At 42.6% G+C, this 25,514-nt stretch overlaps 1 protein-coding gene across 1 annotated transcript in view; it reads right to left on the reverse strand.

The window, feature by feature from the left end:
- The window catches only part of BMP4 (bone morphogenetic protein 4), a 162,323-nt gene that overhangs the window by 13,280 nt on the left and 123,529 nt on the right, over positions 1–25,514 (reverse strand). The window lies entirely within an intron of this gene.

Consider the following 25,514-nt stretch of genomic DNA (forward strand, 5'->3'; position numbering starts at 1 on the left):
GAAGGAGGTGCGGACCCCCGGAAATTGCGAGCCACGTTGTCCCTTGGTAACTGCTGATACTTAGCAGGCCGGGGACAGCAGCCTCGCCAGGCCCAATGCCTTGATCTTTCTGCCAGCTTCTTATCCCCGTGCCCTCTCCAGTCGGACGCAGTGCTGCGCTTCACATTTTGCGTCCCTGCTGCCCAGGGCCACCGGAGGAGGCTCGGGAATCTGGTGCGCCCTCTCCTTGCTCTCCCCCCCAGTGACGCTCTAGTAAATGGCCAAGAGTGTCGGCGCAGGGTGGGTGTAGGTCACCCAGGCCACCCAGCACAGCTGGACCCACGCGTTTCTCGCTTCAGCGCAGTCTGAGCCGCCTCCGCAGCAGCTGGCTGCTGGCCCTCGTTATTTTTAGCTCAGCGCTGCACCTTCCTACCTGCAAGAGCTCGCCCCGCTCTCAGACTCGTTTTGCAGGATTTGTGCCCCAGGTGGCTAATCTGACCCACACTTGAATAAACAGCGAGCGCCCAGGCAACCGAGGCGAGCCACGCGTGCAGAATTTCCATGTAGCTGCAGGAGAGCTCCTCAGATGCCGAGAGGTCCCACCTCGCTTTTCGTTTACCTCGACTTGGAAACTCGGGACCATTCCTGGAGAAGGAGGGAGGGAGGAAAAAAGGACGGGAAGGGAAGGGAAAGGGAAGAAAGAAAGGGACAGATGGGGGAGGGATCCTGAAGTAGTTTCTGGGACAATTTGCTCCTGGTCCCTGCAGCTTCCCCCTTCTCCTCCCCCACCCAGTGATGTGATGGAACACAGGGAAGTCCCGATTATACTCACAGAAGATTAAATTTGGATAGCATTTGTTAAGGTTCCCTCCCGAGTTAACCATCGCCTCCACTGCGGGTTCCGTCTTATGACAGATGGTCCAGATTTCTCCCATCAACTAAGGAAAAGAATTTGCCTCCCCAGATGTCTGGGCTCATGGGGTCTGCTCTTTCTACTTGCTAAGCCCAGATGTGGTACCTGCAGGTTTATAGAACACTAGGAAAGTGAGATTTATAAAGACAGGAAGAGGAGGAGCAGGGACCTGGGTGGAGAAGGCCAGCAGTCCACATGAGGTTGCTGGAGGGGCCCCAAACAGACGCTGGTGGGGCAGTGGGTCATGGTGAACAAGGTCGGGGCCTTAGCCTTCCCTCAACCAGGTTAAAAGTGGAGATTTTTAAATACATAACAAGGAGATTCCTTTCTTCAGTACAAAGATTGGACTTCGAAGTCTTTGTCCCAGATTTCTGATTTTCATTCTGAAAACCTTGATCCTTCTTCACTTCCTTCACTTAGGGTTTCAACTCCAGATAATGGATAAATTCGCCTTCAGTTTACATGAAAATGTTCTGGGCCTCTCCTGTGTCTAATAGTTCTTTAGCTAGAACCCAAGGAGTTTGGATAGGCTGGGTTTATTTTCTCACCTGCAGATAGCATCCAGAAAAAAAAAAATGGTGCTGGAAACTGGAGGACTAAAAACTAAAGGTCTTAAAGGGAATATAAAAGTCAGTGCTGGCTTTCTTTGTTGTATTTAAATTGAATGCTAATCTCTTTAAATTAGAGATTCTTAAACTTTCTTTGTGGCCTCATTCAGGATCCCTACATGGATTTCAGGGGACCCATGAAAACTGCAAAATTTATACATACAATTTTGGGATAAGTATAAAAGTACACGGAGTGGGACATAATTTTATCAAATTTTCAAAGGAATTTGGGACTTGGGAAAGGTTGAAAACCTCTCGAATATGGTACACAGGTTAAATCTTTCCTATTGGGATAATGGCTCCAAGTTGCACACACGCAAACCTTGAGTCCGTGGCATTCAGCTTTCACACACCCAAGGGCAAAATGTTCTGAACTCTTCACAAAGACAACAGACATGTCTCTTTAGACCAGCCCACACAGGGGAAAGGACTCTGGCAGAGCAGGAAAGGAGAAGAGTGACTGGGGACCCAGGTCCCTGCTTACCCTATTACCTACCTAAGACCCTTGAGTTTCTTAATTTGTAGATCACATCCTGGAGTGTATATGAAACTAATTTACAGATGACAAAACACATGGCTAGTGTCATTTATGAATGTAAATGCTGATGGGTTTTCACATGCTAGTTATAATTAGATGAACAATTACATAAACAATTTAATTATGTGAATATTTGCGTATTTTCTTCAACTGTATACTATAAGGAATTTCAACATACTTAGGATTCCTAACCATTGTGAGGCACACTAACGTTCGTTAACTCATTTAGTCCTTGAAACAATTTATGGCTTATACACTACGGTTCTCCCACCCCACACCCCATTTTTCATTTAACATTTGGAGAAAGAAAAGCATAGAGAGGTTAAGTACATTGCCCAAGGCTAACGAACACCAAATTTCAACTCCAGATGAGGTCCCTACTTTAGAGAGGGGGTATTAGAAAAAGAACAAATTTTGTTCAGATTTAGATAAATTTAACTCCTATGGTACTGTGCATTCTGTGCAAAAGTATAAGAGTTTGAAACAGAGCAGCCACACTTGGGATAATTGGTCTTCTCTACACTCTTTGCTGGAAAACTGTCTTTAACCCATTCACTTCCTCTCCATTTCTTCCACACTTCAGGTTCACCGGAATCTTAATAGAAGTTTATACATGTAGTGTTTTATTAGCGACATCCATGCTTCAACTAATTAGGCAGCCTTAGAAGGGAAAGAATACCTTGCCCTCCCCTCCTGCAAGCCCTTCCAGTAACCCCTGTAGTAAGAACGATCATCTTCAGCAGCTAACAGATGGCAAAACTGAGCCCCACCCAACAAAATGGTTAAATATCTCACCCAAGGTGAGTTAGCAAAAACATAGCTTTTTTTTTTTTTGTCTGTACCATCAAATAACAGTGCTGATGAAGACAAAACAGATATTTTGCTGTTCCTAAGCTACGGGTACATTAAAAGAATTACTACAACTCTGGTCCACTTTCTTTCGAATACTTTTTTATGCCTTTAGCATTGGTTTGAGGGTTTGTTCAACAGATAGTTCTCCTATTTTGTTTCTCTTTAGCATAAAATCCATAATACCAAACTGTGCTACAGGGTTGTGGAAGCTCTAGGGAGCAGGTAGATATCTGTTCTTGATCTTTAATTATATTTTAATTATGGCTTGAGAAACAGTATCACAGAAAATGAGTTGCTGGAGAGCAAGGCCCGAAAGCAAAAACAAAAACAAATTATGGATCATAGTAGCACTTCACTCCAAAAAATTGTGAATTATTTTTCTCTACAGGACTCGGGTTACTAGACTGTGATAATAAATGAAAACATCTTCTTAGTAATATTTTGGTACTTTAACTTAAGCAAGGGGGGATTGATGAAATTATTTTTAAAACTTCAGTAGTCAGCATGGTATGAATTTTTAAAAACAGACTTGAAGTCAAATAGCTTGGTTTTAGGTATATAGCTCAAACCAGTTCATACAGTATGTATGAACTTGGGTATTTTATGTCTGGAAGCTGCCATTTCTTCATGAGTTATATGGGCTATAAGATCTCTAAACATTAGGGTCAACAGGCTTTTAATGTAAAGTGACAGACAGCAAATATTTTAGGCTTTGTAAGCCATATACGGTTTCTGCTATTTTCCCTCTTTCTTGCTTTCCCCCTTCACCCCTTCTCTTGCCTTCATACCTTCTTCTTCCTTCTCCCTTTCTTCTCCTTCTCCTCCTCCAATTGTTTATAGATGTACAAACCATTTGTACTAGTTTGTTAGGGCTCCTGTAACCAAGTACCACAAGCTGCGTGGCTTGAACAATAGAAATGGACTGTCTTGCTGTCCTGGAGCCTAGAAGTCAGAGAGCAAGGGGTCTGCCAGTAGTGTTGGTTCCTTCTGAGGACTATAAAGAAGAAACTGTTTTATGCCCCTCCTAACTTATGGTGGTTTGCTGGCAATGTTTGGCTTGTGGAAGCTTTACCCTGATCTCTGCCTTCGTGTTCACATGGTGCTCTCCCTGTGTGTCTGTGTCCAAACTTCTTTTGTAAGGACACCAGCCATATTGGGTTAGGGGCCCACCCTACTCCAGTATGACCTCATCTTAATTACATCTGCAATGACCCTATCTCCAAATGAGGTCACATTCTGAGACGCCAGGGATTAGGACTTCAACCTATGAATTTTGTGGAAGACACAATTCAATGCATCAGATCATTCTTAGCTCATAGACCACACAGAAATAGGTTGTGGCCCATAGTTTGCTGATTTCTTTAGTAAGACCCCTGTTTATTCCAAAAGTCTCTATTCTCCATGACTATGTAGCAAATTATCCCAAAAGATCTTCATTCATTTAATAAATTACTATTGAGCACCTGCATGTGCTAGGCACTGCTTAAGGACCAAAAACATAGCAGTGAAAAACTGATGGAAATCATTATTGTCTCCCTGGGTCTTATCGTCTAGTAGGGAAGGTAGACTACCAACAAAACAAATATAAGCAATCTATAGTATGGCAATAGGTACTGAGAATAAAAATAAAGTGGGAAGGAGAGATGGCAATGGGGTTGAATTTTAATAGGATGGTCACAGAATGCTTCACAGAAAAAGTGACATTTGAGCGGAGACCTGAAGGAGGTGGAGGGAGCCAGCCACATGGGTATCTGGAGAAATTATAGTTTTGTCAAAAGGAAGAGCAGTGTAACTTCTGAGGTGGCAGTGGGCCTGATGTGTTCAGAAACAGCAAGGAGACAAGTGTGCTTGAGTGGAGTGAGCCAAGCAGGGGAGAATATTTGGAGATGAGGTCAGAGAGGTGGGGCAGGTGAGAGGTTAGATTGTGTATGATCTTGTGCACCATTGTAAGAGCCAGTGTCTGTACTGGAGTGAGGTCAGGGAGGCACCTGGGGAGTGTGATTTAAAGAAACACTCACTCTCAGGGTCATGCAAGTACAGGGTGGACCCCTGCAAGTGAGTGCCTCCTTAAATTGTGTGCCCTAGGTGCCTCCCTTGCCTCACCCTACTTCCTGAGGGTTCTCAGCAGAGGAATGGCATGATCAACCTTATGTTTTATCAGGATCATTCTGGCTGCTGTTTTTAGGCCAAAGATAGAACAGAAGAGATCAATTAGAAAGCTATTGAAATAATTTCCAGGGTAAAATGGTGAAAATGTTCTTAGCTGATAACCTGCCAAGTGTTAACTCCCCCTATGCAGTTATCAGGCATATAACCAATGGGTGTTGGGTTGTCTTTTCTTTTTGTTCTCACTCAACATTCTTTGGGGGTCACCTACATGCTAGATTGTATGTTAGGTGCTGGGGTTCCAACAAGGAACAAGAAATGGTCACTGCCTCAAAGAATTAATGGTTATTTCCTTCCTTCCTTCCTCTTTCCTTCCCTCCATCCTTCCTTCTTTAAATATTTTGAAATTTAATACAAAAATAAAAGCCCTGCCTCAAAGTTTATCTTCTAGGGAATTCATCACACATACTTCACTGAGGTTTTCTGCTCTGGACACTACATTCCCATTCCATTCAGAGTACAATATAAGTGGGAGTGAGCATCAGGGACGGACTTAGGAAATCGGCCATAATTTATTTTGACTTATCATGGAATACTATATCTCTCCTCCAATCATAGGACCAGGAACTTTTAGGTCCAGAAAGTGTGAGATCCTCACACTCAACCATCTCATTTTATAAATGAGGAGACTGAGACCCAGAGAGATCAACCCACAATTACACATGTCCTTAATGGTAGAGTGTGGCAGATTGTATTTTTCAAAGCTGGCTGCACAATGTCTTCCATCCCACATGCTCTTCAATGTGATGTTGACACTCTTGCCATTGAAAAGTGGGCGTCTGTGTTTTCTCCCCTCAGATCTGGGCATATTTGTTTTTTATTACTGCTGTAACTAATGATCATAAACTCAATGCCTTAAAACAACACAAATATATTATCTTACAGTTCTGGAGATCAGAATTCCAAAGTGGGTCTTTCTAGGCTAAAAGAAAGGTGTTGGTGGGGCTGTGTGCCTTCTGAAGGCTTTCAGGAGCATTGGTTTCCTTGCCTTTTCCAGCTTCTAGAGGCTGCCCACATTCCTTGGCTCCCGGCCAGCATCTCTCCATCCTGTGCTTCTGCATCACATCCCCTTCCCTGACTCTGGCCCTTCTGCCTCCTTGTTATAAGGACACTTGTGATTACACTGGGCCTACCCAGATCATCCAGGATAATCTTTCCATCTCAAGGCTCTTAAGTTAATCACATCTGCAGAGTCCTTTTGGCCAGGTAAGGTAACATAGTTACAGGTTTGGGGATTAGGACATGGACATCTTTAGGGGGTTATTCTTTTGTCTGCCACACTGGGTAGGTTCATGACTATGTAGCTTCCTAGACAAGTCCATGGAGGCAACACCGCTTCCAGCTGGTTGCCTTGGATCACTTCATTTTAGACCCTGATTGCCATTTGCATGCTCTGAGGGGCCCAAACAAACCCAAGCAGAGGGGCTACATGGAGAGGCCATGTGTAGGTGTTCTGGCTGGCAGCCAGCTGTGGCCTTTGCTGACGGCCACCATCCATGTGAATGAATATGCTTCCAGATGACTCTAGTCCCCAACTGTTGCATGACCCCCAGTTTTCAAGTCTTCCCAGCTGAGGCTCCAAACATCACAGAGGAAAGATAAGTACCCTTGCCATGCCCTGTTCATAGTCCTGGTCCACAGAAAATGTGAGGAAGAATAAAACTGTGGTTGTTGTCGTAAGCCACTAAATTGGGATGATTTGCTCTGCAGCCACAGATGATTGATACAAAGGGCCATAACCCAGGTCTTCAGTTTCTCAACCCCAGTGGTTTGTCCACCCTTATATTACTGCTCAGTCAAGCAAGTAAACGAGTGAGCAAGAATCATTTATTGAGCATCTATTAGGAGCAATGCCCTTTGCGGAATTTAAAGGTCTATAAAGCTTACTGTTTATATTTGGAGGACACTCCCTAACCTGGTGGGAAAGATGTTCAGAAAGCGTACATTAGGAGCGGAGTTAGGACGCTGGTTGCACTAGTCACGGTGAGAGATGGTGAGATCCTGAACCCTGGGCATGACGTTGGAACAGGAGAGAAACTAGAGTCTGAGGACTTTTCTGAGGATCAGTTGACAAGAATGTTCAGGTGAGGGATATGCAGAAAGAGGAGATAAGGAGGATTCTGTAGTTTAGCCATTAAGGCAGATATGAAATCAGGAGGAAAGCCAGGTTTGGGGAGCCTTCAGGGCACATAAATTCAGTGTCCGGTCAACACTGAGGCTAATCTATGCTTTTGAAAGCATTTTCACCATTAAATAATGCTCAATTCCAAATGATGGAGCATTTAGAGAACTAGCAGGGGTCACCTTAAGAGGTACTACTATCTAAGCAAGGAACCAGAGTTCTACCACCAGCACCATAAGCATTTCTGGTCTTCAGTACCAAGTGGAACACACGGTGCGGTTTTGGATAGACTTGTTGCATTTGTTCATCACAGTAAATCCTAGAAGGGTGGGCAGAACAGGTGGAGTTGCCATCATTTTGCTAAGAGAACATTCAGGACTGGGCAGTGGCAGAGCCCTGCTCCTTCCCATGTGTGCTTCCCCTCCGACAGAGTTTCCCTTGCCCCAGGGAAGAGGCAAGCAGCTGTCTTCTTTCCTTTGCTGAGTTTCAGTGTAACTTCATGCGGACCTCAGAGATATACGCAAACAAGAGATTGCTACCATGAGCATGATATTTCTATAATGGGTCCCTTTCACAAAGGGTGAGAAAGTTTATAAACATAGTAGGTTAGACTATAGCCAAGCAACGCTCCATTTTCATCAGTGTCCAGGACTCCACAGTCGATCCCTCACAAGCTGACCTGCAGAAACTGCTCTAGGAATCGACTTGAACCACCAACAAATTACTTCTTTCTATGCTGTTCTTCATGTGGGCAGACATGCTGTGCTATGATTCTACTGAGAGTTCTGACTTCTCATGGAACAAATGCATGTGAAACATATTCAGTTAGATGAGAAGGCATTGAAAGACTAATTTTTGTGGTCTCATATGGGATATACATCAGAAATGGGTATATCAATGCTCCAATTTGGTTTTGTTAAATGACATTTTTCTTGATTAAAAAACTAATATAACTTTATTTAAGCATTTGGAAAGTGTGTTAAAGGCACTAAAAAAAAAATTCCCCATGAACTTTTCACTCAGAAAAACTATTGTTAAGTAGTTTGATGAAAATGTTTTTGGACTCTTTTATTGTAAACATAATTTCAAAGACTTTTTAAAAATGAAATTATGGTACACTTACTGATTTGCAAACTGATTTTTTTAAACACTATGCTTTTTACTTAATATACCATGAATATATATTTTTAGGATTTTATTTATTTATTCTTAGAGAGAGGGGAAAGGAAAGAGAAAGAGAGGGAGAGAAACATCAATATGCAGTTGCCTCTTGCACACCCTTTACTGGGGACCTGGCCCACAACCCAGACATGTGCCCCTGGGATTTGAACTGGTGACCCTTTGGTTCACAGGCTGGCACTCAATCCACTGAGCCACACCAGCCAGGGCCCATGAATATTCTTATTTGTCAGATTTTGTTCTTGAAGCCAATGTGAGCTTTCTCTAGGATGAATATATTTATTACATGAACATTTTATAACATATTAACTTCATCTCTAATACCACTCATCAAATATTTATTGCAGACCTACTGTAAGTCAAGTACTGTTGCCAGCATTGGGGTTAAAAGGCAAATGAAACAGGCAAAAGCATTTAAATAGTATTTCTCCTCTTGTTTAAAAAAAATGGGGAAAGTTATAAAGCTGTAGCATACAGACTTCAATTGGTCCTGCTTTGTATATTTACCACAAAAATCTAATTTAATAAAAAGAAACAGCTTGCAATCTTCATCTATGGTTTAGATTTGAGTATGTTGTAACTACATCAGCAGTTTTGGGGAATCATGAGAGTTTCAGTTACCTAGTGCTTCTTCATAAACAACCCACAACAGAGTGGCTTCAAATAATTTGCTGTCATCTCTTATGGTTCTGTAGGTTGACTGGGCTCAGCTGGGCACTTCTAAGGGTCTTTAGCAACTGTGGTCAGATGGCGGCTGGAGCTACTGACATCTGAAGCCTCAACTGGACTGAATGTCCAAGATGGCGTCTTCCCTCCGAGTTTGGCACCTCACCTACGTGGCTGGAATGGCTGGGGGTACCCAGTGTCACTTGGTCTTCATGCAGCCTCTCAACACAAATAGCTTGGGCTTTATCACAGCATGGTGGTGTCATAGTAGTTGAACTGATACAGTAGCTGGCTTACCCCAGAGTGAAATTTCAAAGAACGCAAAGAGAGGTTACTAGGTTTATATGACCTAGACTCAGAAATCACACAATGCCACTTCTCCCATATTCTCTTGATTACAGGAATCCCACCTAGATTCAATGAGGAGGGGTCTACAATGCATTGGAGTGTGAATACCAGGAGGCCTGGCTCATTGTGGGAGCATCGTTGGAGTCTAGCTACCAAGATGAGGAAAACAGCTTAAAGAAACAAAATTACATAGTACTATGAAAATATCAAAGATTACTCCACAAAGCTCAACACACACCAAATGAAGCTCCTTCCCCAAAACAATCCCCAAACCCAAGGCTGCTAATTCTCTGGGACAATTAGTACTGGCAGTGGACAGAAATGCACACAGAGCCATTCTGTTCTAAAGGTGCGATTCTCCGATGCATGAGGTTGATAGCCTAGGGGTCCCTTTCTGGGGGGTGGGAAACAGGACTCCTACTGGGAGCCAGAAAGTAGTACAGTCATGCACCGCTTAATGATGGGGATACTTTCTGAGAAATGTGTCATTAGGCAATTTTGTCATTGTGTGATCATCACAGAGAGCACTTACACAGCCCTCGATGGTACAGCCTGCTACACACCTAGGCTATATATATGCTGCTCCTGTTGCTCCGAGGCCACAAGCCTGTACAGCATGTTACTGTACTGAGTTCCGCAGGCAGTTGTAAACAATGCAATGGTAAGCAGGTACTATACATAATTATACATGCTACACTTTTATATGACTGGGAGCACAGTGGGTTTGTTTATACCAGCTTCACCGCAAACACACCATGAGTAATGCATTGCACTACAACGTCACTAGGTGGTGGGAATTTTTCAGCTCCATTATAATCTTATGGGACTACCATCATATATGAGGTCCATCATTGACTGAAATGACATTATCCAGTACATGACTTTAGTCCAGAAGGACCAAAGCACAGTTAAATGCCCAAGTCCCTTTGCTTAGTCCCCCAGGTGTGTTGTCTTGGCTACTCTGTCATGTAGGCTAGTGGTAGTCCTGGCTAAGCGCTACCAAATACTTGGTGGGACCAGGTGCTAGACCAGTCTTGGTCGTGTGCTTACTCATTTTGTTTTCATAAGAACCTATGAAGCTTCTGCTGCCTCTGTTCTGCAGATGAGGAAACTGAGGCACAGAAACTTTCAACAGTTTGTCCCAGGTCACATAGGCATTCAGACCCAGGTAGTCCAACTCCAGAGCCCATCCTCTTGACCGCCTTACTGCGCTGCCGAGAGTGAGTCACTCGGTTTCTCTGCGTTGCAGTGTTTTCCCACATAAAATAGAACTAACATCCTTTCCCTCACAGGCTTGCACTGAGAAATGAGTGTTGGCCCAACTTTGCCACTTATAAGCTATGTGACCCTGGGGAAATTGCCTAATGTTTCTGAGCTTTGGTTTCCTTGTTTAATAAATGAGTGTGTTCTTATGAACAGCCCATTGGATAGTGCACTGTCTGGCATAAGGGGCTTAACAAATGGTATTAACTGATCTAAATATTATTGCTTATATTGTAGCACAACTTCAAGGTTCTTAACTTGAGCCTAATACCCTCATAAGTCTCCTGCTGAAATTGCTATTATTTTGTTGGATTTTTACTGTTTTCTTACTTTTCCACCCAGGAAACAGCTGCACATTTGGGCAAAGGAACATGAAATACATTGGTAGATAGTCACGTTGCCACCACAGATGTCCCTGCTTTGGCTGAGGACAGAGGACAGCAGCCAATATTCAAAGAGGACGGCAGATGTTCTCCTTTGACTCACATCAGAGGGGCCATTATAGACACAGTGTGGGGATTGCAGACTTTTCTGTTCAGCACAGAATATTGCAGAATGTGCCTGACTCATCTGACACTTAAATGCTTATTCTGTCCTGAGTTGCATTGAAAATGCAGAGATGAATGGGACATGCTCCCTGTCCTCTTGACTTCAAAATGTAGAAGAGGAACACTGGCCAGGTGGCTCAGTTGGTTGAAGCTTCATCATATGCACCGAAAGTTTACAGGTTCGATTCCCAGTTGGGGCACATGCCTAGGTTGTGGGTTCAATCCCCAGTCAGGGAGCGTATGGGAAGCAACCAATTGATGTTTCTCTCTCACATCAATGTTTCTCCCTTTCTCTCTCTCACTTCCTCTCTTTCTAAAATCAATAAACATATTTTTAAAAATTAAAAAAATATATAGATGGGGAGTAGGAACACATATAATTAACCATAGCACAGTGTGAGGTTCTAAGTTTAGCAAAAATACAAACAGTGATTGATCTCAGAAGGAGAAATCTTATCAGAGAATGTTTGGAGGGAGACCAGGAAGACTTTTTGGAGGAAGTGGTATTTTAACAGGACTTAAGCAAAATAAAAGTCTTTCAATAAGCTGAGATGGGTCAGGGCAAAAGAAATTCAAAGTGAAGGAAATGATGTGAAGGCAGATACGGGGTGAGTGAGCCCCTTAATTAGAGTGGATGTGTGTGCGGCAGGTACTCCTGATTGGCTGGCCCACCTCCGCCCACAAGCCCGCCTCCCCCAGTCACCTTCCACTACATGACAATACCCTTCTAATAGCTGAGTCATAAACTGGGTTAGGATTCTGGGCAAGTATTCACTTTCCACATAAAAACCGGACAGGCTCAATGAGCATGCACTTTCCCTCAACATTTGCCTTTACTGTCTCTTCTTTCTCCTACTGGGAATGTGGGTAGATATCTGGAAGTGCATCTTGTGGTCATGAGGTAGTAAGCAAAAGGTTGCAAGCCATATGATGGGATGATGGGGAGAAGAAAGGAGGGTGGGTCCATCACTCAGTACTTGCATCAGCTCTGAACTGCACACCTATTAATTCCTTACCATGTGAGAAAAATAATCCTCTATTTGTTTAAGTTGCACACAGTGAATGTTCTGTTACCTGCAGCCAAAGGCATTCCTGACCGACACAGGGAGGGCAATAGTGACTCATGGAATGTAAAGCCAAGAAAAAAAAAAATCTCAGAAAAGTGAGATCCATATTTTGAAGGGCCATAGAGTCCATTTACTGACTGTTTGTTTCTTATTTGTGGGCACTGAAGAACCAGTGAAAGTTGGTGAGCAATAATAGTACTGAAGCTGTGCTTCAGGAAGACTTATCCAGCAGCAAAAGAGAAAATGCTTCTGGTCAAAGAAACTGTTTAAGGAACAATTCTATTAGTTGCCGGACCAAGTAATCTCTATCACAAATTTTAAAAATATGTATGTATAATTTGATATATACAATGGACACTTTCCCAATTTATGTATTTATATGAAACTTTGCACTATTATTAATTTGTAACATACAATGTGAAGAAAATTTCATTTTGCTCTATGAAAGCAGCTTCAAAACTGGTTCCCTAAACCTCCTTTGCAACCAGCTTGTGACCCAACCCCCACCCAATTTTTTCCTATTTAAAAACTGAAGAGCATGGCTCTATAGTAGCAGAGTAGCAGTAGACAGTGAAGGGGGATGAGGGATATGAGAAGCATTTTACAGAGAGAATTGACAGGTCTTGGCAACAGTTTAAGATTTTATTTACTTATTTTTAGAGAGAGGGGAAGGGAGGGAAGGAGAGAGGGAGAGAAACATCGACGTGAGAGAGAAACATCAATCAGTTGCCTCTCACACTCTCCCTGACCAGAGAAAAAACTGGCAACCGAGGCATGTGCCGTGACCAGGGAATCAAACCAGTGACCTTTCACTTTGCGGGACGATGCCCAAGCAACTGAGCCACACTGGTCGGGGCTTGGCAACTGTTTAGATGTTAGGACCAAGGAGCAGGATGAATGAGGGGTGAGTCCAGCATAAGGTCTACATTACTGGAAGGTTTAGGAGAGAAGTATGCAGCAGGAGCAGGTTCGAGGACAGTGGTGAGACGTGGTGGGTTCCTCAGGCCATCAGCCCTCAGGAACAGGCACTTGAAGAGCTGTCCACAGCAGATGGGACCACACCAACCTGCAAGTCAAAGGACTCGCACTGAAACCTAGTGCCCCCGGGGGTCTTCCTGGATCAACGCTGTTCCATCCTATTCCCCACCTATGGTGGTTAGACTGGTCCACCAGGTGAGATGTCCAGACGTTTGGTCAAATATTATTCTGGGTGTCCATGAGGGCATTTCCAGGTATTTCAAATGGGATTAACATTTGAATTAGTAGACTGAGTAAAGATATTGCCCTCTCCAATGTGGGTGGGTCCTACCCAATCAGTCAAAGGCCTGAGTAGAACAAAAAGGGTAACCCTCCCACTAGTAAGAGGGAATTCCTCTCAGCTGAATGTCTTTGAGTTGGGACATTGGTTTTTTCCTGGCCTTTGAGCTTGAACTGTATAACATTGGCTCTTGTTGGGTCTCAAGACTGCTGACATTCACACTGAAGTGTATCATGGGCTCCCCCGAGTCTCTAGCTTGCTGCCTGTGGATGTTGGAACTTGTGGCTACCATAATCATATGGGCCATAATCTCTTATATAAATTCCTTTTTGTGTTTGGTTCTCTTTCTCTCGAGAAACCTGACTAATACACAACCCCATCTCTACTTGCCCCATATCCAACCCCTCTTTGTCCAGCTGGCTCCCAGTTGGGTTCCTCTGTCTCCAGCTTTGGCACCTCTGTTTACTGATTCTCTGCCTCCTGATTTATGACAGAACCCCACTTGTGTAGTCTACCCACACTGCCTCTCAGTTAATCTGTCCTGTCCAGGCTCACTTCCTGGTATTGCAGCTTGGTTTGGGGAATACAAATATCAGTAAAACACTCTTAAGGATCTCGGAATTCATCCATTTTGCAAACATTTACTGTCTTCTACTACCCAGGCTCTGTGTAAATAAATACAATACAATATTGTTAAGTTCCAGCCTTGATTAAGTTTGATAAAAGAGAAAGACAGATAAACTAACAATGGCAAAGCAATGGGTGACAGAAGTATACTGGGGGAATGTCAGGACTAGGTGGGGGTTGGAGGGCTATCTGGGAAGGCTTCACAGTGGAGAGGACCCCCGTCTGGGTGTCAGGTTGGAGAGAGAGTTGCAGACTTGAGAGACAAAGGTGCGACAGAGGTGTCACCACATGTAGTACATTTGGCCAGCATGCTGCTGTGGCTGCAATCAGAGAGGAGTGTGCGAGTGAGTAAGTGGATGAATGAAGTCCAAAAAGTAAGGTACCATTTACTCGCACCATTTACTTAACCTCTCTGAGCCTCCCTGGGCTTCTCTGTAAAATGGAGATTATCTCACGGGATTGTTAGGAGGATTAAATGAGATAATGAGTGTAAAGTGCTTAAACAATGCCTGGCACAGTAAGTGTCCAATAGCTTTTGTTATCTGGTAGCTCACAGGCCAGGACTGGTGTTCCACAAAGACTGCGGTAGTGTGCACAAGTAGAATGCATGAGACAGGAAGTCCAGGTGGAAGCCAATGGCAATCGTCTGGGCCAGAGACAGTGAAGCCCAGGGTGGACAGTGGCGGTGGGCTGGAGGGAGGTGGGTTCATAAATCTTCAGTCAGTCTAAATAGCGCTTCTCCAAAATAGAAGATAAACTGGCATGTTAAGCTCGCATAGTAAATTGTAAATTAAGTGCTATAAAATGACAGTAGCCAACAGTAGGCTGGGAAAAGGCTTATGGAATTAGTCCTGAAGGTGCTGGGGTCTCCCTTAATTCTGGAAGGTAGGGAAGTTTCACTGGGTGTACTTTTCCCATTGTATTCTATCATGTTGTGGCCATTTTTCAAGGAATCTGGGCATTTAATCACATGTAACAAGTATTTGTTGAGTATTTACTGTGTGCAAAGCACTATTAAAAGTGTCATAACAGTTAGTACAAGATCCAAGTTTATTCAAACAAATTGTTCTTGTTCTAAAGCACCCTGGAAAAGACCAAAATGAGGTATATATTTTTTTATTTTAAGATGTAAAAGCAGCTGAATTTACAACTGATTCTGTACATTAAACTGATTCTTTTAAAATGGTATAGTACCCAAAACAAAGAAACAACTCAAATTTATCTTACAGGGCCCCAAACCGTCCAATATGGTGGTGCCCAGCCGAGATGCTCTGGCAGGATAAACAAAGACGAACTATAAAGCTGTCTGTTCACTTCAGGATGGTTTGTTCTCAGGAACCCATATCAACTCAAATGTCGCTAGGGCTTTCCAAAATTCACTTAATGTGATGTTGAGTGGTACCTTAAACAAGATCAGCATATAAGCCGTGATTCCCTCTTATTCAGAACCTACCACGTCTCACATAACTTATCATTAGTCTTTACAATTACCCTGAAATATTGACATTATTATTTCCATTTAACAGAAGAAAGGATTTGAGTGACAGAGATTAAGATTGAGCAGCAAAACCGGGATTCAAACTCAGGTGTGTTAACTCCTGAGCTTCTGAAGTTCTTTCTATTTCACTGGCAGCTTTTTACCCTACCTGTTAGCAGATTTGGCTATTCAAATAGATATAGTTTGATTTGCATTCTGAAATATTTTTCTTAACCTTTTCTCTTCTGGATTATAAAAATAACAAACTCATTGTGGAAAACTTAAGAAAATAGAAACATATAAAGAAGTGTTTTATCTATAATTTTGGTATTCATTTCTAGGTTAGTTGCCAAACTGAAACTTCACTGCCCTCATTTAAAAAGCAGTATCTTTGTTATGAGTTGATTAAAAAGGGAAGGTGATGATATGCTCTTTATTTGCCAATTTGGGGGTTTATAGAAGGAGTAAATAAGTGCTGTGGTGAGGAGACATTTTGGTCTTTTCTTTCTTTCTTTCTTTCTTTTTTCTTTCCCTACATGGGCATGAGAGGTGGAGAAGACAGGATGCCCCTGATAAAAGAGAACAGAGAACAGAACACATTCTAGGGACCTTTGTGGGTTACATTCCATTTTCCACAAACAGATCCCAACCCCTTTCTGGCTGTGGTTAGAGAGAGTTTGTGTCTTAGTTAGAAGCCAAGGATGCAAGCAATTTTCATCTTGTTTCAACATAAAAGGAGGTAGGGGGGAAGCCAGGCAAGATATGAAAAGCACAGCAAGAGCGGCTGTCAGGAATGCCCAGTGCCCCAGTACACCCCTGGGCCGATCATCCATACGGATGCTATTTAATGCTGGGATCAAGGTCAGCAGTGGGAGACAGTCACCCTCCCCTCTTTCATCAAGGACCTCAGAACATTTACCTTCACTCCAACATTCTGAGGCAACTGCCCTGTTCTCACATTCTACACCAAGTATTGCAAACTACTAGATATTTTGCCTGGCTTAACAAGAATATTTTAAAACATTTGCATCAACATTTTAAAACTGGTAAATTTTACACAGAAATCTTTTAAAAAATATATTTCTGTTGTTAAATCAGGCAATCTGGCAGTATGGGGGGTGAATTTTTACATGGCAATAACCAGTTGGAGTGGCAGCCCCTTTAGACATGGTGGCCACGGCTCTTCTGCCCCAGTAACACTGAGGCCATAGGTTAGTTTCTGTTTCCTCCTTGCTTTAGCACAGCTGTATTTCCTACAGTACATAAACAGTATGTTTCTAGAAAAATTCAACCTGCTTCATGCATTAGATACCTGCATGGTTCCTTGTTTGCTTCTGTGGCTGCTGCTTTCAACAGCCTCCATTCCCTCCTCGGGTTCAAGCTGCAAGACTAGTTCTGGGTTCTAATTTCCACTCTGCCCCAAACTGGTGGTGTGACCTTGACCAAGTCCTTCCACAGTCAACCTTAGTTCCCTTCTCTGTAAAGTGAAGCTGCTTGTCTCGATCCTTCAGCTCTGGAATTCTAGGACCTCTAAAGAGCTTTGGTGGTCCAGGTAGAACCATTCTCCCTTAGGCCTCTTTTTCATAGAAGCCTCCTGGGGACAGGAAATTCAGTTCCAAGCAGATGACTCTGGCTCAAGATGGAGAAAGAACAGGAGAAGAATGGGAGATAAGAAGAGGAAAAAAAGCAACTCATGGAGGAACTCAACCCAGAGACAAGTGGAGAGATGGGAAGGTGAAAGAGGGTTCAAAATTTCTCAGTTAAATTTTTTTTTATTGATTTTAGAGAGAGAGGAAAGCAGAGAGGGGTAGAGAAGCATTGATTTGTTGTTCCACTTATGTATGCATTCATTGGTTGATTCTTGTATGTGCCCTGACAGGGGATCGAACCCGCAACCTTGGCATAATGGGATGACATTCTAACTAACTGACTACCTGGCCAGGGCAAAAATTTTCTCATTTAAAACACCCAAGAATGAAATCACACAATTGGAATTCTTTTGCCCTTTAAATAAAACTTAGAAGTAATAACTATTAATTGTAGAAAATTGGAAAATTCTGAAAACTAAAAAAAGTAAAGAAAAAAACAACTATAATTGTACCACTTAACATCAAGGACTGCCTAACTCTAGGTATATGGTCTTCCTAACTTTTTTTTTTGCATTCTTTTTATAGTTGATATTATATAAAAACCTCATGTAATTTGAAAACAATAACAAAAAAACCCAATAAAGTAAAATATACAGAACTATCTAAGTGAAAACTAGATATACTGGCACATTTTTGTTTGATTTATTTATTTGTTTATTTCCATAGGCAGCACTTCCAGCAAAATTTAAAACCAAACAAAATAAAAAGTTGAATAAAACCTTTCATTTTCCATTACCTTTTCAATTTCCCAGTGTAATTTAAGGGTTTTGACGTCATTACTGTGACATACGGGCTTTATTATGAAAGAGTTTAAAATAAGACCAAGTTGCAGATTCTTAATAAAGGAATAACTTTCTGCATTGTGACTTTTAGGTCTTAAGAGCGTTTTCCTATGATCTTTTTTCTTTTTTTTTTTTTTAAGTGGGCTTTTCTTTGGCAGGGGTTGGAGTGTCATTTCAGAGGTCAGGCATTCCTTATGTCTATTATTTCATTTCAATCAAGGGCTATACACAGTTGGTGATAAAATCCTCTTAAAACTGATGATTCTACCAGTTTTTGCGACCTAGCCTAGAGACGGTTACAATTCCGTTTTAGATAACCTCTTTTTGATGCACAAAGGAAAGGTAAGAAGATGTGATTAAAAATGTTTGTAAAAGTAAAAGAATAACCTTACTGCTGAGAGAAGCTGGGAAAGAGCCTATCTCTAACTTTTCTTGCCATTAAGTATACTCAGAGAATGAATGCCCCAGATACAAAGCCCAGGAGAGGAGAGGCTGCCTCTGCCGAAGCCAGGGCACTTGTTTGCAGGTCAGCTTACCTGATTTGCAGATCTCCAATCTTATCAGAATTGAACTACCTGGCTTATTCTATTTCTCCTTTGTTGATACCCAACCTGGCCTTTTTTTTTTTTTCCCCTTCCTTTTTTTTTTTTTTTTTTTTTTTTTAACTGAGAATGCCTAAAGCCTGGGGCAAGCTTCTGGGTGTTCTCAAGACTTAAATGCCACTGTTTAAAGAGTTAAAGATCTCTGTGGCTGCAGTAAAAGGATGATAAGAAATCACCCATTGGAGATGCTCCCCTTGTCCTTTACCAAAACAAGGTCTGAGAAACATGGAATGCATTCAACAGTTCAGGGAAACTCTACCGTGCAAAGCCAAAGATTAGTATTAAGTTTTTAAAGCTGGAGAAAGTTCTCATTGTAATAATTTATCTTCGAGAACAAGAGTTTATTTTTCATTTATCAAGAGCTTAACATTTCCCTCTTTGGAAAAATGCTTTGAGGGATACACTATACCCAGGAAAACACTCACTAACAACATATTTTTCTTTATCAGTTCAAGCTAAAAACTCCTAGTCGAGATTAACAACCATTTGCAGAGTGAGGGGAATCCCATTGAACTGGCTGTCCGGAAGATTTAAGCCTCATTGGCATCCCTAGTAATTGCTGCTGCAAGGGGTGAGGGGAAAATTGCCCCGATAGGTGTTTTAAAATAAAAGTAAAAAAATCTCCACAATATCCACTCTGCTGCCAGGAGGAATCACAACCTGTATGTCAGAGGAAGCCTCTTCAGATGAGGATGTGGAAACTCAGACAGCACGGAAAAAGGTGATCCAACTGACTTGAGCCCATCATCATTTTCAAATATGGTTCTAGTTATACTTCTTAGAAAAAGAAGGAGAAGAGGGAGCAGGGGAGAAGAGGTAGAAGAAGAAATACTCTTTTTAGTAAGTGTGGTCACAAAGTAAGGTACAGTTAAAATATTTACATCCTAATGAAATAGAAGTTAGCTCTTGAAAGTCCTGAATTCCTCTCCCCTACCAAAGTCTCAAATTATAAGCTGGTTGACTCAAGGTTAAAACGATGGAATTTTGGTAGAACTTGTTCTCTATATAAGAGATGGTTACTTTACCCAGAATTCTCTCTTTCCTAATTAAGAATGCTGACTCCTTTTTGATTTTGTGGTGTTTACCCAAATTTTAAATGAAAAACTTTTTTTCCTAGTGAAACTCACTATTGGTGATTGAAATGTTGGTGGACAGCAAAAAGCTCAGTGCAAAAACATTTGAAAATGAAACACTCCCAACGCATAATCTTTCCCTCTGCAGTGCAAGATTTTCAAATAAGTGAAAAAAAAAGAAAAATGCACATGAGACCTTGCCTAAGAGAATGCATGTGCACAGGAATCTCCAGGCTGCAAAGTGCTGACATTTGACACCACTTTGAACCCCGAATGCAGCTGGTTTTGGACTGAATTCTCTCCCACCTTGTTCTTGGCCTCTCACTCATCCCTCTGGCCAACAGCCTCAGTGCCTTAAGGGCAGCTCCCAAGGGGGAGATTGCAAGCAAGGCAGAGGCTGAGCTGGCATCCTCAGGGAACAATCCGTGTTCAATGGCAGCCATCAGATGGCAGTTCCTCAATGACTTCCAAAGAGGTCACTTGCTGAGTTGGTGGAGATTTTCTGTTGGTATGTAACTAGCTTCTGTGAGTTTGTAAATAGCTGTAATTAATTAAATCCCAGCCATGGTGCTTGGGGAGAGTGCCTTGTGTGATGGAACAACACTACAGTGGTTGTTGTGGCTACTGTGGTGCGGTAGCTATGGAAGCATTAGGGTGTGGTGAGAGATTAGGCTGCCGCAAAGCCATTGTACCTTGCCAGATAGAATTATCCTTTGATGTACCTTGTGGTCTAAATTTTTTTTTCCCCTTTGATACTTTTAAAATTAAGATCCCATGTTAATCTCCAATTAATTCCAAGGTTAAGCTTCTATTTTAGCTCCTTGAATGGGTGGTGTTGGAATGCTTTTAGGGAAATGAAGCCAGAATAAAATATTTTCCAATTACATTAAACACCTTGTGGGCTGGTTATTAGGCAGTGCTGTATTGTGTGGGATTTTAAATCAGAATGCCATAATTTTAAATTAGAAATCATGGGAAGTCACAAACAGAGCACATAGGACAACAGTGCTCCACATTTAAATGGTTGTACAAAAGAGAAAAGAGGAAGACTAGCAACTGCTATCAAAAATGAAGGTTCAACTTGCCCTGGCCAGGTGGCTCAGTTGGTTGGAGCATGGCCCCATGCACCAAAATCTTGCAGGTTCGATTCCCAGTTGGTCGGGGCACATACAGGAGGCAACCAAACCATGTTTCTCTTTCGATCTCTTTCTCTTGCTGTCTCTCTCTCTTTCTCTCTCCCCTCCCCCCACCCCCTTTCCTCTCTCTCTCTCTCTCTCTCTCTCTCTCTAAAATTGAAAATATCCTCAGTTAGGATTTTTTAAATGTTCAACTTAATAAAAAAAAAAAGAGAGAGAATCCTGAGTTGTGAAACTTAAAAGGATTACTATTGAGTATGAAACTGAGTATAGAAACTGAGGTGAGATGACCACCCTCTGGGAAATGTGAAGATGGAAGGAAAAAACAAAGAGAAGGAAACCTGTAGTTGACCAGAGCTCTTTCTAAACTGCAATCTGCAGAGAAAATCAACCTCTACTCACGTGGGGCCCCTTACAGGCTGTGACAGAGGGTCAGGGACAGCTGACCTGGACTGGGTCCAGGCAAAACTGTGAGGTTAGTTGGGACTTAATGAGTCACCTTGTTAGACCTCCCAGCAATTTTATCCCAGGTGTTTGCATCTGAGGCCAGAAGAAGGGTAATTCTTTACGGTAAGAAAACAAACCTCTTCTGGTGACTTTTTAATTTCCATGGGACAGATTTGGGGGTGAAGCATTACAGTGACCATCAAAAGATGCCTGAGATTTGGCAAGCACTTGTCACAAATCTGTAAGAAAGTCATGATTTAAAATACTCTGACCCCTTATCTTCCTAAACACAGGAACACTTGTGAGACCGTGAGTCAGAGATGTTGAACAAGAGGTGTCGCCATCCCTGTGGAAACCAGCCTTCTGAGCTAGCACTTCTCCTCTATCTCCAGGAAAGAGTGAACTTGTGTTTTTTAGCCATCAGTTTCTGTTTCCTGTCATTTTCCTGGAAATTGGATGAAAGCAGATGATTACCTGTTTCTCTCTCCCATTCCTAATTAAGGGCCTGAGTCCATGTGATAACATCTGGAAGGGTGCTTTACCACTATCAGTGGGTGGGGCCAGTGGAGGGGGGGCACTTGCCTGAGGGAGCCTGCAACTGTTTTCCTGGTTGCAACGTTTTTTTTCATATCACCTGATGCAAAAACTTCCTTTTGAGACTCCTGGTCTCCCAGGGAAGACACATTGTTAGTGAAACACATTGGGTTTGGCATCATCAAAAGATATGGGTTGGAGCAGCAGCTCTGCTACAGTAAAATGAGATGCTAGGTGTGTAGGCCAAAGAGCAAGAGAATAGGCTGTCTGCTCATTCCAGGTGTAATTAGGTAAGATGACCCATCCTTATAAACACAGCCCTTCTTATGACACAGGAGCAACCCGGATGAGGACAGCCGGACTGCAGCTAGACTTCCATGTTTGAGTTCCCAAAGCCACAGAGCTCTCATTGGTCTCACTGGTCTCATTGGTTCAATGCTAAGATATTGGGTCAACCTATGCAGCCTTAGAAAGTATTAACAAGTCTTCAGAAAATCATTACTCAAAGTGTGACTCACTATGGGTGGCCTCTTACTGATTTGCCTTCTACATGCAAATTCTTTGACTCTGCTCCAGACATGCTGAGTCAGAATTTCTAAAGGTGCAGAGGCCAGGAATTTCCATTTTAAACACTCCACGGCAGTTCTGACAGACCACTGTTAAGGTAAAAACCACTAATTTAGGGACCGAACTCTGAAAACCACTCAGCACCAGTGATGTTGTAAACAAAACAGAAGCGATTGATGCAGTTTCCGAAGTAATTACTAGAAAAGTGTGTGTGCGCGTGTGTGTGAGTTGTGTGTCTGAGTGTTTGAGAGCATGTGTGTCAGAGAGAGATTGCATGTGTGTACATGTGTAAGTGCACATGTGAGTGAGAAAACTGTGTGTCTGGGTGTTTGGGAGTGTGTGTGTGCAAGCCTGGGTGTGTTTACAATGCAGGAGACGCACGACTCTCGGGCCAGTCCCTCTGAGTTCCTGGCAATACCACCAACTGCTGCTGGTCTCCACGGCCTTGCTCAGGCTTCCACAGACAAAGCTAGGCACCCTTTTGTCAAATTTGACCCTTGTGAATTTAATGAACTGCGGACTGAGGATCCACAGTAGAGTCTGTTGAAGCTTCCTTTAGCTCTCACTCACTTGCCCAGGTAAGCTGCACTGGCTTCTCAGGGGTCTCTGAGCTCACTACAGACTAAAATTGGTGGCCAGAATTTCTACAAGGTAGCAGGCTGCCCGGTCCATACTTTGTAAAGGATTATTTTTCCCTATTTGATCTCAGTAGGCTCCTTTCAACCACAATAATGTGCTTGCTTATGGTGTTGAATGTCTTTCATTCAAATACAAATGAGAGAAATAGTTCTGAGTCTGCCCGACAAATGGCAGCAAACTCTTTGCTAGCCCCTAGTCTCTTTTTCCTGAGTAGGCCCAGTCTTTGCATTTCACTTGAGTTCAGTGCAACTTAACAGTTATTCAGTACCAGCTAAGCTGCAGGCACAGCCTAGGTGCTATTCACGTTTGTGCGGTTGGGGGTGGGGGTGGTGTTCAGGGAGATAGATACGCAAAAACCTGTGCCTGCCTTCAAAGAGTTGCAACCACAGACAGTCCAGGGGAAGCTACACAAATGACTACACTCTACTCAAAATGTAATGAGTGCTAAACCAGTAGTTTACCCGAAGTTTAGAAAGGGGGAGGGATTATTGTCTTAGGAAGTTCAGGAAAGTACACTTGAGCAGGAAGGAGGGTAAACATCTGAACCTCGTTTCCTTGGGTTCCGAACTATGCCATACATATTTTTAATTCTGTGATGGTGCTGGACTTAGACTTAGAATAACTAAAAATATACTGAACACTGGTTACTATTGCATGTATATCCATTTAGTCTTCACAATAGCCTTGAGTAATAATAAACTGTTCTATCCCCATTTCTGAGATGAGGACATTGAGGCAACGAGAGATAAAGTAACAGACCCCCGAGGTCACACAGCCAGTAAACAAGCAGGACCAGTTTTGGGTCCCGGGCGGTCTCGCTCCAGAGCTGGACAGCCTAAACCCGTGCTGCACGAGCACACGTTTTATATTTTACACTACCAACAACCTGCCTTATGTTTCATTTTTTCTGCCACATAAATATTTTTCTACTCAGCTTAGCATCCTTGTTATTTTTCTTCAACATTTCTATTGCTTGGTGAGAAGAATGACTCTGTAGTCATTTCTAAATGTCCCATTTTGCTTTTAATCTCAATATTTTATGAATAATCACAGAAGGCCCCACTTGAAGAATGCATGTCCTAAATGAGTTTTTCTCTCTGCTTCCACGTGATTGTCCCAGAGACCCACTGAGGAAGAGTCAAATGAGAAGGCCCACTGAAGACGGCCTGCTATGAATCTTTAAATCTAGATCTTCATGAGTGAAAATGATATAAATGTGTGCCTACGCGATTCTGTTTAAATATGACCACTGCCCCAACTGCTCCTATACCCTCCTTGGGCACTCTTCATGGTATCGATTTCTGCCTAAGGAAAGCAAAGGTTCTCAGTCAGATCCTCTCAGACCTTTGTCTTACACACTCAGAAGTGCAAAGTTGCCACGACCAGTGTGGCTCGGTTGGTTGGGTGTCATTCTGTGAAGCAAAAGGTCGCTGGTTTGATTCCCAATCAGGACCCATGTTTGGGTTGTGGGTTCAGCCCTAGTCAGGGCATATATGGGAAGCAACCAATCGATGTTTCTCTCTCACATCAATGTTTCTCTCCCTCCCTTTCCCTCTCTCTCTAAAAATAAATAAATAAAATCTTTTTTTTAAAAAAAAGTATAAAGTTAACAACCAGGTGGTAAGCACCTGCAGGGGGAAGCAGGTCATCATGGGCAGTGAGAGGCTTAGGAATCCGACAAAACAGGAGTCAAATCCTGGCTTTGCCCCTTGCCAGCTGTGTGCCTCTTTAATCTCTCTGCCCCTCCATTCACACTGCTGTGAATGGAGATAAGAATTCATCGACAGGGTTTCATTTTTTGAAGATTGAATAAAGTCATGTTTGTAAAATGCTTAGTATATAGTGCCTGCCATGTAGTAAGGAAACCCTAGTTATAATTTTTACAGTTTGATGATAATGGGGAAAGCACGGTATAGGATGTTTTGAGGGCTGAAGGGAAGAGCTCAGAACTGCGAGCTCTACTGCAGACTGTGCCATTTCCTTTGTGTTTCCACATCAGTAATTTCCAGGTGAGTTACTGCATCTATTAAACCAGAACATTTAGTAGTGCTGAGAACAATACTAAAGGGACCCACCCCAATGTTCTCCACATGCAGTGCCCTCACCACAGTGCCCAACCACACCTACACCTTCATCCCCACATCTCATGGTGTGTCCTTCTCTGAGGGGCCCAAGGGCCTGGCTCCTGCTTGCGTTTCACTGGTGGGCCATGCCAACTTCCCCTATCCCACACTTAGTACCAGCTTCACACAAATGTGCTTCCGATTGCCCTTGAGATCTCCTCTTTGACCCACGGGTTTTTTAGAAATGTGCGGTGCGATTTCCAAATATCTGGGAATTTTCCAGATTGCTAGTCTAATCCATTATGGTGTAAGAACATATTTTGTGTGATTTCTGTTCTTTCAACTTTGTTAAGGTTTGTTTCGTGGCTTAGGATATAGTGTATGTTGTTGAATGTTCGTGTGCACTTGAGA

This window comes from Desmodus rotundus, chromosome 7 (genome assembly GCF_022682495.2).
Source record: "Desmodus rotundus isolate HL8 chromosome 7, HLdesRot8A.1, whole genome shotgun sequence".
NCBI classification, from domain to species: Eukaryota; Metazoa; Chordata; class Mammalia; order Chiroptera; family Phyllostomidae; genus Desmodus; species Desmodus rotundus.